At 37.9% G+C, this 13,290-nt stretch overlaps 1 protein-coding gene across 5 annotated transcripts in view; it reads right to left on the bottom strand.

Annotated features, from left to right (window-relative positions):
- The window catches only part of FSIP1 (fibrous sheath interacting protein 1), a 94,020-nt gene that overhangs the window by 52,510 nt on the left and 28,220 nt on the right, over positions 1-13,290 (bottom strand). The window lies entirely within an intron of this gene.

Raw genomic sequence — 13,290 nt, 5'->3', positions numbered from 1 at the left:
TAAAATGGTATTCGTGTTATTATTAGCAGGGAATTTTAACAGGCTTGCATTGACAGCAATTATGTAACACATGCACAAAACAATGGAGTTTCACATCACTTAATAAATCCTTGAGCTCTCTTAGCTCCAGATCTCTCGCTGGCTGGATTTTATGGTCTGGTAGTTCTATCCGACCTTCAGAACACTGAAGTGTACAAACCACAAAAGCACTAGAAAATTATTAGAAACAACTGGCTTTTCTCCCTGTTAGATCTATTTAATGAAGAGGGCACGATGCATAATCATGGAGGTTAATTAAAAGATTTGCTCACTCACTTTTCTCTGTAGCTAAATGCTGCTGTGAACCCCTGGTATTAAAATAAGCAAGATACAGATATTACTTCTCCTACTAAGAACATCCTCTTATTAAGCAACACTTGCATTAAAAAAAATGCAACTCCTATAGCATGTAACAATTGAATTTGTTCTAATTTATTTTTTGTTAATTTTTATGAGCATAAAAACATGTCATTAACATAAGGAATCTACCTTTGCAGCTGATTTTCCTGCTGATGTTATCAATTCAGCTTCCAATATTATGCTTTATTTTTTTCAGCTTTAATATATTGCACCTGAAACTCCTAGATTCAGTACTAAAGCTTTATAAACAAGCTAGAAACATTCTATTATAAAGGTTTAAAAAACAAATCGTCAGATATCAAAGCACAGGTAATTGGAAAATAATACAAAGAAGAGTTAAAAGGCCATTTCTGTATTGCAACTTATACTAAAAGATAAATTCCCATGGCACAAATCCTCCTTCCTCCTGTACAATAAAAAAATTATTCAGTAGGTGTATCCATTCAAAAACCAGCAACACTGTTCACCTTCAGAAACTAGACAGTCACTGAAAGTCACTTGGTAATGAGACAGAGAATAAGTGAGCTAACAAAGTTATTTGTGCACTAATTTCAACCACTGAGAATTCAGTAACCTTTCTGTTTACAACCGGAAAGACATTTGTTTGCGTAATGATTGTTTGCATTCATTCATAACGCTCCACTTATTTCTCTCTACACTTCATATCCTGATCTATTCACTCCTGATCTATTTACAGGTTACATTCTATGTGTATAGAGTTTGATTAATATGTGCATAATTTCTATTTCTAATCTTTCTCCACAAATCAGTCCATACTCTCTACATTCTACAGAAGACTTACTTTGGCTTTTCTTGAAAGCACATTATTCAAGTTTATTTTTTATTATATAAGTTCAAGTTAGTGCCATGCCCTTCTGAGAAAGTACCCTGAATCCATTATCACACTGTACTTGAAATTACTTTTACAAACATAGGCCACAATTACTTCCTTTGTATACAATACCAAAAAGGTCACTGTTCTTTTGTTGCTTTATTACACTAAAAATTCTTAGCTGCTTGTTGCTACCACTTTGAAGTCACTCCCCTCATTACTGCTTTCTAGCTTTGTCCCTAAAAATACTAGTAATAAAAACACTTGCCAGTATTTGCATTGGAATTTATTTCCCCAATCAACTACCTTAAATGAAAAATTAGTATAAGATATTGCATATGAGTGAAAATACTAGCAATAAGCAACTCTAATTACTTTCCCAGTTACTCAGGTATACCTGTTAGATATATGATAAATCCAAAAGCTTTTAAAGCGTGCTATATTTATATGCAAACCTTCTTATCCTAATATATGAATCTTTGTATTTTTTTTAATAGAAAGAGCACTAACTGCAAAAGCCTGCATTGGCAAAAGCTTCTTCTATAAGAAGATTCTATGAAATTGAGAAAGTTATACATATGGCTTCAACAAAAAGGGCAAAGTCCTGTAGACCTCTTACAAACCACAAGCTTCCAGCACACTCTCAATAAGATTCTATTACGTGTAAGCAAATAGCAGAGGACAGGCACAAACTGTTTGTTTCCTGTAGAATTAAGACTCTCTGCTGAGAGACACCAATTTTTCTTGAGATTTCTTTGAAGGAAAGCTTTGATTTACAGAAAGAAAAGCAGCTAGGAAGAAAAAAACGTCTGCTACAACCACATACTCATGTTTGTATAAGCAGTTACCCAGTTTTCATCTTTTTTTCCCCATGAACATCACAGAAAGTGATACCATCCAGAACAGTTCGAGTTAAATGCTCTTCTTAGCAACAAATACTGTTTGGTGTTCAATACATACATATATACACACGCACCTTCCCCACAGTATAATTACGCTTCTTTGCAATAAGGCATTAGAGAAGATAACTTTACTCAGAAGAAAAGAATATACCCTTTAACTGAAGACTATCAATAGTCCAGGCAGAAAATATTTGAGTGACGACTAGATCCCACCACAAAGGGATGGGAGCCCCCCGGCATGTCAGAAAATTAAGACAACCACGTGAAGAATGTGGAAGTGCTCTTAAAAAAGGGCAGTCACAGAGAGCACACAAAGGGAGACTCTTAGTATGGAGGTGTGTTTAATTTTGACTGCTTTTTGTATTTGGGAAAAAGAACTGACTACATTATGTGGTTTATTCTTGAAATTATTAAAAAAAGAAAAATTTTTAAAAACCAGAGCCTGTGAAGATATAGTACAAGCACTCTTGAAGGAATAATTGAAAAGTGTGGGACTCCTTCTATGGAAGGAATTAAAATAAACCTGTTCTTGCCTAAATATAATTATCAGTAGAAAAAATAAAAATGGGTCATATTAAGAAGTAGAGGAAAACTAAATCAGACAACAGAAAAGAGCCGAAGAGAAGAACCTACAATCCTGCTTCTTTCAGAATCAGAGGACTGTGTTAAAGATTAGGATTTATCACAAAGTACGTAGCCATACCACTTAGGTACACACAATCAGTGTAATGACAAATTACACTTGCCCAGAAAGTGATTTCTAAGTTTCAACCTACTTCCCCTTTTTAAGAGGGGAGACCTTGACGAGAAGGATATAGGCAAACCTGAAGAAAAACTCTCTTCACCACAGCCCTGAAACAAAGCACTAGATAAAACAAAATTCATGGTGTTAGAAACTATTAATCATATCAGCAATGAGATTGTCATCTGCAAAAAGGAGTTCATTTTGCATGAGAGAATCAAAGTATGTGCAAGCAGTGCTCAGAATGTTCTCTTCTTCCAGAGGACCATCCTGCCCATCACTGGGCTAGAGAAATATGCTCCTTCTTGTTTATGCTGCTTTTGCCCTGGAGAGATTATGTCCTTCCTGGATTAATACCTTCATTTCACCCCTGGAGAGATGATGCCCTTCCTCCTCTCAGACTTAGAAAAAAAAATTATGTAGAGGTTGGGTCACTCTCTCATGTGAGAGTGTAACGTGCCGCGTCCTGCACTTGGGTCACAACAACCCCATGCAACACTCCAGGCTTGGGGAGGAGTGGCTGGAGAGCTGCCTGGAGGAAAAGGACCTGGGGGGCTGGTTGACAGCCACCCGAACAGGAGCCGGCAGTGTGCTCAGGCGGCCAAGAAGGCCAATGGCATCCTGGCTTGTATCAGGAACGGTGTGGCCAGCAGGAGCAGGGAGGTGATCGTGCCCCTGTGCTCGGCACTGGTGAGGCCCCACCTCGAGTACTGTGGGCAGGTTTGGGCCCCTCAGTACAAGGAGGACATTGAGGTGCTGGAGCGTGTCCAGAGAAGGGCAGCGAAGCTGGTGAAGGGTCTAGAGAACAAGTCTTATGAGGAGCGGCTGAGGGAGCTGGGGTTGTTCAGTCTGGAGAAGAGGAGGCTGAGGGGAGACCTTATCGCTCTCTACAGCTACCTGAAAGGAGGCTGTGGCGAGGCGGGGGTTGGTCTCTTCTCCCTAGTAACAAGAGATAGGGTGAGAGGAAACGGCCTCAAGCTGCGCCAGGGGAAGTTTAAGTTGGACATTAGGAAAATCTTCTTCACTGAAAGGGTTGTCAAACATTGGCACAGGCTGCCCAGGGAGGTGGTGGAGTCTCCATCCCTGGAGGTATTTAAAAGAAGGGTAGACGTGGTGCTTGAGGATCTGGTTTAGTGGTGGCCTGGGCAGTGCTGGGTTAGCAGTTGGACTTGGTGATCTTAAGGGTCTTTTCCAACCTTAACAATTCTATGAAAGAAAATGGAGACAAAGCTACTGAGATGAAATTGTTGAAGGAGGTGGAGGAGTATAAGACAGATGCTAATTTCCTAGGTTGTGTTTCTGAAAGAAGATGGGCATAATCTTGATCATGACTGGTAACATGCTTTGTACTTATGGCTGCTTGGGTGCGTTGGCATGCTTTGAGTATGTCTAGCACGCAGCGCCCATAGACAAAGGAACACTCAGTCTGGGAATTAGTAAAACCGACTTCGGCACGAGATAGGCAACCAGTATGAATACTCAGTAGCAGTATGTTAGATTATCTACGTAATTTTTCCATCAGAAGTTTATATGCCCTTAGCTCTTCTGATTCTAATAAGAGGGAATATTTTAAGTGAAGATTTTCTGGAAAAGGGACATCCCAACTTCCTAAGTAGTTTTTGATACTGGCCTGCACTGTGCAGCATAACTAAAAAATATGCAGTGTAATTAGACTATTCAGAACAACTTCCAAAGCTTTTCTCAAACCAATTTTGTTTGACTCTGTAAACAGGATTACAGTGTTTCTCAGAAGAAAGTTATTGCATTCATGCTAGAAATATTCTGTTGTCACCTCAGGAAACTGCTTCTAGAAGCCAAAAATCCATGAGAAATACTTCTAGCTTTCAACTAAACTTTGTCGTAAACCCCTGATTATCAGATTTATCACAGTATGCCATCAGTTTGTCCTAATATGTTAATTGCAATATCCATCTTATCTATAGATTTAATGGAATTTGTACACACTAAAAATAACTTTTTTCTTTAATACTATTGTAGGTGAAAATACATAAACTATTATATAGCTTAAACTGAAACATGAGATGTCAACACCAATGTTACAAATATTTACAATAAAAGTCACATCCTGCCAGGACATTGAAGATGTTTTTGGCTTAGGAGCCCCGTGTGTCTGTCAAATAGTTTCATGCAGTTTACAAGAGTATCAGCACCCTGTGCATCTGCTATGTGCTTTACATCCTCAACTTTCAGAGATGCTGTTTGATTACACATCCATCCTGGCCTAACAAGTTAAAGTGTCTCAAGAGAAGATTAAAGCTCCAGTACACAGTTTGTACCTGCAGACATACATTTATGAGACAAATATACAGCCAAAAAAATGTATATATTGACACTTACCATGGACTCTAGATTACATAATCGCCAACCCTAAGATGGAAAGATGCACTTCCATTACTTATCAAAAGATCAAGATGTTAATACTCACCCATAAAGGATAAGCTACACCTAAGTACATGTTGCAGAAGGTTTCCTCCATAGCAGCCCTGTTGTTTCTCTTTCATTTTGCATGTGACATCTAAGGGCAAAGTAGAAACAGCCTTCCCCTACCACACTTGCAGAGAAACAGAGGCTTTTCCCTGACTATTCTTCTTCAGTGCACAGGGTGTATGACAAAAAAAAAAAAAGGCATGAGGGAAGGAGGGCGATATTCAATTGTTTGAAAATATAACTGGGGGATGAAGGGCACTGGCCTGCTTTGAAGCCATGTGTTTATCTCAACCATGAACTGAAGACAACAGGTTGAGAGAAAGGGGAGTTACAAAGGAATGGAAAAGGGCCTTGCAAGTACGTACATGCAACCTGGTTTAGAGATGATGGTAGGAGAGGTCAGGGGACTGATAAAAGTATGCCACAGTGAAAAAAGTAATAAGCAAACACAAGAACACCATTACATCGTATTTGCTGAGGTCAGAGGGTGAGACAAAGTATATACTGAAAGAATAATGTAAGAGCATAGAAGCAAATCAGTTTTCATTAATTCTGTCATCTAAGACAAAACGCATTTCCAATAAGCATCTGTCTGATGGCATCGAATTCCATTAATAAAGATAATTAAGTAGTGCAGTTACAGTTAAGTTAAATCATGTTAGAGACAGAAAACTGAAGGAGATCAAACGATTACTATAAATAGCGCTACATAAATTTAGAGGTAGGTGGCTAGTGAAAGATGGTTTGTTTGTTATTTTAAGATGGCAAACACCATAATACACAGAATAAAAAAAAGATGAGAAAGCTCAACTCTACAGAAGAAAATTAGATCATATGTAAGACATTGGGAAAGAGAATGGGAACAAATGGGGGCAGGGAGGTTGGCGGGGGGAGACAGAAGTCTTCCTTTGCTCAAAATTAGGTGAAAGAAGTACAAGGAGGGAGATGCTTCTCAGTTTCCTCCTACGTGTTCTGGTGCAAACAATTAGCAGAGTTGTCGTCTTACCTGGAAACCCTCTGCGTTTTGGGAGAAGGAGGATCAGTACATTGAATTGCCAGAGAACTTAACCATTCTTATCTAGAAACCTATTAGGTTTAAAACAGGTCTCATTGCAGGTATCAAATTTCACTAGTGATTTCTCATACACAGTATCAATGCATAACAAATACTTATGATGCAAGCTGGCAGTGTTACCATCATATGAGTGTAGTTCAATTTAACTGGCTCCAGCATCTACATAAATATTATCTTAATAATTTTCCATATAAACTAGAGGCATCATTATAATTTTAACATATTAATATTTTAATATAATTTAGTACTAAAAATTTGACATGTCTACAAAAAGTTATTGAATTCTATTAAGTCTTAAAGCAATTTAGTTTTCAAATTATTTATTATACTTTTAGCAGCTGCTCCATTCTTGTTTACCGTACTGTGAAAAACAATAAATTAGAAATTTAATCATATGAGTGAAATATCTAAATGTTATCAATCTGCTATTAATCTTATTGCTTTCTTCATGTGTGTAGTAGCCGTTAAATGAAGAAAATAAGGTTTTCACACTAATATTTTCCCCCAGGTGGAAATGCTACCACATTTCATTCTGAAATAATTTTGTACAGTCACATAATGAGAATGAATTCTTGTAAAACTTTAATAAACAAGATCCATTTGAAGCTTGGCAACAACTTGGCAAGCAGCTTTAGGAGCTGGTAGACACTTTTTGAAGGAATAATGTAGAAAGTGGCACATCTCAACCTTACCTAAAGTTGTCCTTTTTCCCTTTATCTGGTGCAGTGAAATATGTGTTATGAAAATATTTTATTAAACAAGTTCTACTTTTATGGACAAACATATGCCTATTCAGAAACCATGATATTATGTGAATTGAAACTAAGATGTTTGCTATTTATATGTTACTGCACAGCATATCAGAAGAACCTAGAAGGACTACCAATGCACGAAGTAAAGTAGTCAAAAAATATGGCCACGTTTCTGTGGTCAAAAGTATTAGCAATTAATTTCTGCAGACACTGTGCTTGAAAATCGTATTACAGTTGACAAATTACCCTCCAAATATATGGTAGGACTTTATCTTGCCCTCTTCTTCCCTTTAAAGGGGAAGAAAGGAATTATGGTATAAGGAACAAATTATTATTTTCTGGAACTTGAGTAATATAGACTCAGGATGAGGTGCACTGAATCAATCAGTTTCACGGAAAAAGCTAGTATAAAATTTTGTATAACAAACCCCCTCATCATCCTGACGCAGAGTAAACCATGAAGTGCTTTGTGAGACTGTCTCCAGCACTAAACAATAATTAATTTTATCCTGAGGTTTCCTTCCCCACAGATACAGATTATTCTGCATCCAGAAGATATGAATCATGCTGTTTGGAGTAAGCTCCTGCAGGTAATCAAAGCTCTTGACAGCATTGATATATTTACTATTTCTCTGTTTTTGTTCTTCACCATCTACACCAATTTTCATCTTCCTGCAAAGCTCAGCTATTCAGATAACAAAATATGTGTATTTCATATTATCTGATATTTAAAAGGATCTCTATAGTTTACAACCACGTATTGCATTTGGCCACTAAATTGCATAAACTTGTGAAAAAATAAGTCCTAGAGATGTACGGACATCTGATGATAAATTTAAATTTAAGACCAGGCAAACTAGATTTAGCTTGTGTTTTAAAAGTACTTACTGTGAGTAAGCAGGTTTTTTTTTAAAGTAGCTATCAGTATCTCAGTCATGCTAAGACATAACACTATTTATACATGTATGCACACACACACAATTATATGCATATATATTCAATATGCATTTGAAATATTTTTGAATGTATATATTTAACCAAAACCCTACCGCAGGCATCTGTGGCTACATTATGGCAGAAAAGGACCAGCTTCCAGTGTAAGGTATTTGAAATAAACACACATATAGCCAGCAAAGGTGAAACGATCTTCCTTAAGAGCTTACTTGGACGTGCATTTAAGCCTACTGTCTGCCATGAAGAAATTCAACACATCATCAAACATGCTACTGGAGTATCACAAATGGCCAACTAGTAGAAGCCACAAGCGAAAATTAACTACGTTTATTATTCTTTCTATATAAAATTCTTTTCATTAATGCTCAGCAACACGCATTTGGCAGCTGAACTTTTTTGTGAAGCAGCAGTTAACAATGCAATTCACAAAACAAAGATAAGCTCAACGGTTTCCAGGAAACTGAAAGATGAAAGAATGTGGAGAGAGTCAGCCGTGGTTTCAAATGAAGAATAAGTGAACTAAGGTCAAACTAAAACCTAAAAGAAATCCAGCAAGGGCCCAGAAATCACAGTACAGATACATTTCAGCTGGATTGAAATTTCACAATGCACTTCAACAATGCATACAATACAGTCTTTGGTATATTAATTCACTGGGGACAATTTTTTTCAAAATAAAGGAGGAACTCTAATTCCAAAGTCCTTAGTTTCATTACTTCAAGCATACTACTTAGCAGATTTTCTGGTTTTTGCATCGATTGTAAAGTACGTTAAAGTCTTACCTTCTGCCTTGTTTTGTGTGCCCAGTCCCAGACTTAGCTGAAACCATGAAGTGTCACAGCACACGAGGTAAGCACCTACTAAATAGCCTGCTCCAGAAATGATGAATGTATTCCTCCCCAAAAAGAGAAGGTGAGAGTAAAGCTACCATTACACAACTCCATTTGAGTAATTCATTTTGCAGTAGTAGAAGAAATACAGCATTCTACCATACACAAAATCGTATTAATAAAGTTACCTTTATACTACTCCAAGTTACTCACTAACACACAGAGCTGAATTCTGCTTAGTTAACCTATCCATAATTTCCACCTAGGATACAAAAACAAACAAACAAAAGAAAAAATAACAAAAACAACAAAAGATTTTACCCCAGGAATTTTTTAAAATACATTTTTAAAAGTTACCTTTCAGACATTAAATTTGTAAAATACTGTATTTTAAAATTATAAAGCCCAGTATAACCATGCATTCAGAAAAAACATTTCTAAGTGCTGATAAATCACGTCCTCTGCTCAGAGAATTTATTTCCAAGTTTACACACAGAGAGTTAGTGGTTTAAGAAAGAGAAAAGGAGAAATTTAAATGCAATATGAATTTTAAACAGACAATTTAATTAGATAAGCTAGAAAAGTAACTGAATGTTACTTTTCTGCACACCTGGAATCTTGCCAAAAGTGAGAGGCAATCTCTCACAACCTGTATTTCATACCACAGAAATTTCATTTTCACCAGTAATAATGTCCCCTAGAACCATGCCTAGGCATTCTTCCTCTGACATACAGTGAAGAGTGCCACCTATTGAAGAGCAAACAGTATTTCCAGAAATAATTCAATTATTCTGAAAACATGCCATCTACCTACTTCCCTGCCTCAACCCAAGCGTTCAGTTTAGCTTTTCATCACATAGTTTCCTGGTGGAAAGCAGGTTTGCTGCTAACGTCGTTACAGAAGTGATGGCCATAGTATCCCTTTGTATAGGAACAAGGCACCCAATCCACACTGCGTCAGGGTTACCTGATTTTTAGACATTTTCACACTGAATAAGGAAAATTGTATTCAATTATGTATGTTGCATCAGAAGGAGATACCATGCTGTATTGTCCAATTTACTCTACTAATAACTGTATTTTCCAGAAATAAGATTAGAAGCTATCAAGGACACAAAACTAAAAAAAGCAGTATTTTATGAAGGCTGTTCTTTGTTCACACACACAAAAATGTACATTTTCTATATATTTTACTTTACTATTAGAAGGAAAAAACCTACTTTCATTCAGAGTTGAATACTACTTTATTCACCCTGGCAACCAAAGTACCTCGCAGAGGACCTAATACACAAATATTTGATACCCACATGCTATGATCTCAGAGTCATGCTACAGAGCAAAAACGGATAAGACGACACAGTATGTCCCCTGAAGAAGGTGACATACCAGGTGTTGCATAGCACATTGCAATGCTAGTCTGGCCCCGAGTTACACATTGATACAGAGGACATAGTCTATGTTTAGAAAAGCTGTTTATAAAGGCTATAAATGGTCTATCCATTTAGAGTTCTAAATACACACAATCTAGCCAAGGAAAAATGTGTGGTATGTTGCAAGTCTGCGTGTAATGCGATACCAAACAATACTGCTATAATCCAAGGAAGACTTGGAAACGACCCATTTATATACAAAATATTTGAATGAGTCAGCAGCCCACTGCATTTCCCAGGCCTGCTGTAGACTGTCATACAGTTAGTTCCCAGACGCACTTCCTCAGATTGTGTCTGCCTCATGAACAAGGTCAGTAGTGACAAAAAGCGATATAAAGGTCAATGACTAGGAAAAGATGACCGTATGCAGACTTATCTGTTTACCCATTAACCCATCCAATATACTGAAGTTCCACAGAATTCCACCAGTTATTTGCCTCCCAACTTTCAACTAACATAACAGTGTATTAAAATTACAGTCTACTATTGTTTTGGTCCTGTGAACTGACAAGATGCCGCCTTACTGTCGCCACACACACGTAGTGAACAGCCTTTAAAACAACCGCTGCCTCCTTGGCTGAAGCCTTTGATCCCATACTCCATAAGTATGTAAAATTAACTGGCGTCAGGAAGAATGAGTCAATTAGCCTGTTTTTTTTTTCCCCAACCCAAAGACTGGACTGCATGTAGTTGTATCCAAATTAGTTTTAAACCTGCTGGAAGTCTAATCATATTGGCTGTGCAGTTCCAGCACTGCCACCATAAACCCTGCATGTGTAAATAGTGGCTGAAGTTTTTGCAACTGTAGCAACAGCGCCACCAGCAACTGAGATTCATACCACAGTGGTTAGGCTGCTGTCGGAATCACAAAGCTTTTGATCCATGCTGAAGATCCCTTTTCGAGGGCCATAAAAGATAACTGGAACAGTATTTGTCCTAACTGATTACTGCCAAAGGTAAGCCTACTGCTGTAAAGACCTCCACAAGCCAAAGGTAGACTGCATGGATTTTTGGACTGACACAACAAACTCATATATTAATGCTTTTATGATTACTTGAAAAACACTGAAGTCAGCTACAGACCAGAAACAAACTTCTACAACGCACAGCCATGAAAAATTACTATTTCCTTCAATGTCGTGAAAATGAAGAAATATTACCACCTGAGAAATGCATAGAGATTTGTGATCCTTTTCCTTGTAGGATCAAAAAATCATCAGACCTGGGGCAGGGGGTGTGGGTGGGGTGTCAGAAGGACTCTAGTCCAACCTCTTGTTCAAAGCAGGGTCAGTTATGAGATCAGATCAAACACCTTACGGCTTTGTCCAGCCAGATCTGTAAAATTTTCAAAGATTGAGATTTCACAGACTCTCCATGCAACCTGCTTCCAATTCTTAATTACCCTCAGAGGTTTGGGGTGGGTTTTGTTTTTGTTTTCAGTTTTTTTGGTTTTTTTTCTTTAAATCTAGGTGGAACCTCCTGTTTCAATTTATGAATATTGTCTCTTGTTCTCCCACCATGTAACTCAGTGAAGATAACTACAGCTCTGTCTTCTCTGTAACATCCTCTTTGCTATTGGAAAGCTACTGTTAGGTCCACCTGAGTCACCTCTTCTCCAGATTAAACAAACCAAGTCTCCTCAGCCTCAAAAGTTAAGTGCTTTAGCCCTAAATCGTCTTGGTGGCCCTCTGCTCAACTTGCTCAGGTGTGTCAATACCTTTCTTTACTGGGGAGCCCAAAACACTAGACACAGTTTAATGAGTAACAGGTGGAGAGGAGTAATGACTTCCCCTAATCGATTGGCTATGCTCATGTTGATACAGCCAAGTATGCTGTTAACCTTCATCACTGCAGGGCACAGTGCTGGCTCACGTGTAGTCTACCGTCCAGAATGATGCCGGGGCCTTTTCAGCAGGGCTGCTTCCCTGTCCAGCCAGGCTCCACCTTGCGCTGTTAGAGGGAGTTATTCCTCTCTGATGCAGGCCTCTGCATTTGTCCTTGACGAATTTCATACGGTTCCCGTCAGGCCACTCTGCCTGCCTAACTCCCAGTGAGCGACAGCCCTGCCCGCTGGCTTACAAAGCAGATCTAGTCATTTCATCAAAGGTGGCACTCAGGTTGGTCAAGCATGACTCACCCTGGGTAAATCCATGCTCACTATTCCCGGTCACCACCTTCTCCATTTGCACACCTCTTTTATGCCAATTACCTATACTGACGCCTTGATAATGTACCAAATACTTGGGGTTTCCTAGTAAAAATCCACCTTCATCAGATTACTCATGCCAGCTGCCATCTCACTTCAGTCTCTTGACACTACTGTACTACTTTGTCTTCTCCACATAGCACTTTCTATGGAGAAACAAAAGCTTTCTCACCTCAAAGCAGGAAAATAACACTAAACAAAGATGTTAATATCTTTAAAATATACATATATCTCCAGGTTTTAACTGCTACTGCCAGCTCAGTAACGCAGTAATGTTCTTTTCAGGCTTCAGCAGTTTCATTCCGGCCTTCACCTGAGCAAGGCAAATTTGCAAAGTTTTGTACAAAGTTATTAAAAAATAAAATGGAATGAGATTTTCTTCCTGTTCCCTTAAGATGGTCTGTGATAGATTCAACATAAAAACAAATACTAACATTGGCTTTCAGAACAAAAAACTGTATCATCTTAGGACTCTCCTCTTGAATTAATCTGATTTTTAATGTTTTATGTATTTTTTCCCTAATTCTCTTCCATTTAGGCTGCTTTGTAGCTCTTTCAGCATGGATCAAACAGCATGTTTACAATGTGTATTTGAAAAGAAGTAAAATGATTCCTGAAGTCCTTGAAGCTCCCCTGTCATTAGTTTTTAGTTACATTTCCTCATTGTAACTTGAGAGTAATGTAATGAATTACACTCACCAAAAGAGAAAATAATAGTAA

This window comes from Phalacrocorax carbo, chromosome 9 (genome assembly GCF_963921805.1).
Source record: "Phalacrocorax carbo chromosome 9, bPhaCar2.1, whole genome shotgun sequence".
Classification (NCBI taxonomy): Eukaryota; Metazoa; Chordata; class Aves; order Suliformes; family Phalacrocoracidae; genus Phalacrocorax; species Phalacrocorax carbo.
The sequence above is the reverse complement of the archived record's forward strand: the minus strand, read 5'-3'. Positions and strand labels throughout refer to the sequence as shown.